Genomic DNA, 4,556 nt, shown 5'->3' with positions numbered 1-4,556 from the left:
GAATAAAACTAACCAAGGAAGTAAAAGACCTGTATACAGAAAACTACACAACACTGAAGAAAGAAATTAAGGAAGACACAAACAAATGGAAACATATACTGTGTTCATGGAGTGGAAGAATTAACATTGTAAAAATGTTCATACTTTCCAAAGCAATTTACAGATTCAAAGTAATACTTATTAAAGTACCAATGGCATATTTCACAGACAAAAACAAACATTTCAAAAATTTATATGGAACCATAAATGACCCCGAATAGCTGCTGCAATTTTGAGAAAGAAAAGCAAAGTAGGAGGGATCACAATACCTGATATCAAACTGTATTACAAGGTCACTGTAATCAAAACAGCCTAGTCCTGGCATAAGAACAGACATATGGACCAATGGAACAGAACAGAGAGCCCAGAAATAAGTCCAAGTCTCTACAGCCAATTAATATTTGACAAAGCGGGCAGCAACATAAAATGGAGTAAAAACAGTATCTTCAACAACTGGTGTTGGGAAAACTGAACAGCTATGTGCAAAAACATGAAACTTGAGCAGCAACTTACACCATACACAAAAATAAATTCAAGGTGGATAAAAGACTTAAGCCATGTCACCATTAAAGTCCTAGAGGAAAACATAGGCAGGAAAATCTCAGATATTTCATGCAGCAACATTTTTACTTATACATCCCCCAGAGCAAGGGACATAAAGGAATGAATAAACAAATGGGATCTCATCAAAATAAAAAGCTTCTGCACAGCTAAAGAAAACAGTATTAAAATAAAAAGAGAACCAACTGTATGGGAAAACATATGCCAATGATACCTCAAACAAGGGTTTAATCTCCAAAATATATAAAGAACTTACATGACTACACTCTAAGAAGACAAGCAACCCAATTAAAAAATGGGCAAAGGACCTGAATAGACACTTTTCCAAGGAGGACATATGGAGGGCCCAGAGACATATGAAAGGATGCTGAGCATCAATAGCCATCAGAGAGATGCAAATTAAAACAACAATGAGATACCACTTCACACCAGTCAGAATGGCCATCATAAACAAAGCAACAAACATCAAGTGTTGGAGAGGTTGTGGAGAAAAGGGAACCCTAGTGCACTGTTGGTGGGATTGCAGACTGGTACAACCATTATGGAAAACAGTATCGAATTTTCTCAAAAATCTAAAAATGGATCTGCCTTTTGACCCAGCAATTGCACTGCTAGGATTATCTCCTAAGAATCCCGAAACACCATTCCAAAAGAACCTATGTACCCCAATGTTCCTAGCAGGACAATTTGCAATAACCAAGTGTTGGACGCAACCTAGATGCCCATCAGTAAATGAATGGATCAAAAAACTATGGTACATTTACACAATGGAATTCTATGCAGCAGAAAGAAAGAAGGAGCTCCTACCCTTTGCAACGGCATGAATGCAACTAGAAAGCATTATGCTAAGCGAAATAAGCCAGGTGGTGAAAGACAAATACCATATGATCTCACCTTTAACAGGAACCTAAACAACAAAACAGAGAAACAAGCAAAATATAACCAAAGACACTGAAATAGAGAACAGTCTGACAGTGTTCAGAGAGGAGATGAGAGGGAATTTCAGAGGAATTTCAGGGAAAAAGGGGAAGGGTTTACAGGAAGAAGTATAAAGGGCACATGGATAAAAACTAGGGGTGGGTGAAAATGGGAGGGAGGACGGGAGGCCTGGGTGGGTGGGTTGGGATGGGAGTAAAAGATAGAAAATTGTACTGGAACAACAATTAAAATAAAAAATATTTTAAAAAAAGAAAATGGTACTTGAACAACAAGTAAAATACAATTTAAACAAACAAACAAACAAACAAATAAATTGAAAAAAAAAACATTTCAGCTCCTAAGCCTTGGGTAAGAAGCAACCCAGCTCCAGAAATTCAACAATTACAGCTGGTTATGGTTCCTGTGTCTCTTGAGTTTAGCCAGTAAGGTGACTTCAAGTGCAACACCCCCCAATCTCTGGGTCTCTGGGTCCCAAGTTTCAAATGTTCAGGAAGGAGAAGCTGATTGACCCAGCTCAGGTCAGTTTTTGACCTCTGGATTGATTCATTAGCCATAGACTCACATCAGACATGGGAAGCCATGGGGTTGCCATCTCCTATATATAAGTCTCATCCCAGATGTTAATACGGAACTCCTAAAGTGTTTGGCCTCCTGTTATCTCTCTGCCCTCATCTTCTACAGTTCTCTAGACACTCTAACCTCCCTGCATTTCATCAAAAAGTGAGATACACCATGCCTCAGGAACTTTCTTTTTGCTACTCCCTTTGCTAGGCATATTTTTCTCTCAAATAGCCACATGAGAATCACTCACTTCCTTATCTCCTTCAAATGTTTAGTCAACTGTTATCTGCTCAAGGAAGCCTTCCCTGACAGAGTTACATAAGATTGCAACATCTCCACCCCGTACATACACATATACATTTCAACTACCTCCTACTCTGTATTATTTCTCTCTGAAGTATTTATAACTTTCAGTACCAGCTAGCTACTTGTGCATAACAAAACACCAAAAATTTAGTGGCTTAAAACAACAACCATTTTATTTCACTCTGTATTTTTGGGGTTGGTATTGTGGGTTGGCTAGGCAGTTCTTCTGGCCTGGACTAACTCAGCTGCTCAGACATCTGTGGTCGCTGGCAGGTTATTGAATGTCTAAATGATACAGAATGGCCTCATGCACATTTCTAGTAGGCCAGCGGGCTGGGGGACCTCTGTTATCTTCCATGTAGCTTTCTCATCTCCCAGCAATCCTCCTTGAATTTGTTCACATAGTGGTCTCAGGGTTCCAAGAGCAATAAAGTATTAAGCTCCAATGAGCTAAACTTTTCAAATTTTGTTTATGTTTCTGTCTCATTTGCTAATGTTCTATTGGCCAATGCAAGTCACATGACCAACCTAGATTCAAGAGGTTGAGAAATAGACTCCAATTCTTGGCAAGAAGTGCTGCAAAGTCATATTGCAAAATAACAAGGTAAAAGGGTATACAAACAGGGATGTGAAGAATTTGTGGCCATACATGCAATCTACCACAGTTTCTAACAAATCATGTTATTTATTTATTTTGCTTATTATAAAAATGACTCTTCATCCATTCTTGAATCCCTGCCAAAGGGTAATACTGGGTGGGGGAGATTTGTGTGGAGCAATTATTTTCAGTTTCTTTTCCCACACTGAAGAAAGTATATGTATCTATGAGAGAAACTTTCCTTCCAAGCTGGCCCATCAGTTGTCACATTTGTGTGTCACCATTTCTGTGCAGTCTTTTAACTGTTTTAATAGTACAATATATTAACAACCCTAGTAATTGCAGACAAAATCTATGTCTCACACAATTATTCAAATAAATGCAAATTGACCTAATGGCCTCTTTTAGAGAGAGCATTATTATGCAATGAACATTTGCCCTAACTGATATATGTATGCAAATGAGATTTTAATTTTGATGTACTTTCACACGGACATATTTTCAGTTTAATGCTAAAGGGCTTACAGTATATCATTAAGGCTAAATCCGTCTGTTTTCCAGTGTGTGTGTGTGTGTGTGTGTGTGTGTGCTTAATAATGATATAGACAATGAGATTTAATATTCAGAATATCAGGTATTCTCTTCTGCTTACCACTTCTCCACCCCCGATGCCAGCATTATTACAGAGAACTTTATTTTAAGGATGGGGACATGATGTCTTGCCTTCCTACATTTTTATTCTTTTCTCTTCTCCAAACACCCTCCACCCTCCCACTTTCCCCTTAGACTTTTTGGTTTGTTAAGATAATTATAAGGGCACAATACTGTCATTCATTACTCTTTATCAACCCACCTGACCTCAGAGAAAAGAAGGAGGGAAGGAAGGAAGGAAGGAAGGAAGGAAGGAAGGAAGGAAGGGAGGGAGGGAGGGAGGGAGGGAGGGAGGGAGGGAGGAAGGAAGGGAAAGGAGGGAAGGAGGGAGGGAGACAAGAAGGAATTGCGGAAGTGGAAGGGAAGGAAGCCAGAATAAATTGAACACTTGCTCCGTGCCAGGCATTAAAACCCTAGGCTAGTCCTCTGAAGTACATATTACTGGCCTAATCTTACAACTAAGGAAACAAAGGACAAAGAGTTTAAGTAATTTACCAAAGGTCATAAAAGTTACTAAATGATATATCTAGCATTGAACCTAGGTCTGTGGGAACAAAAATTTTTCTCAAATCTTAACAAAGGTGGACTGAAGCAGAACTTTTTGAGGATATTATTAACAACCTCTCTTGGGAAGTACTTAGTTTCTCATGTTTGAGCACTTTTCTGATAATTTTTGATGAGATTTAGAGCCCTGACTAGGAATTTAAATTTATGCTAACAATACATTATCCACACAGCCAACCATCTTCCCTGTCCATATCCTAGAAGTAGAACTTCTTTCTTTACCAAGTTTAACATCAGTATCTAACCACACTCTCACCCTATTAAAAAATCTCTTCTGTTGGAACTCTCCTACATTGCTGGTAGAAATGTAAATATATACAACTGCTTTGGGAAACTG

This window comes from Phyllostomus discolor, chromosome X, assembly GCF_004126475.2.
Source record: "Phyllostomus discolor isolate MPI-MPIP mPhyDis1 chromosome X, mPhyDis1.pri.v3, whole genome shotgun sequence".
NCBI lineage: Eukaryota > Metazoa > Chordata > Mammalia > Chiroptera > Phyllostomidae > Phyllostomus > Phyllostomus discolor.
Note: the sequence above shows the minus strand (reverse complement) of the source record.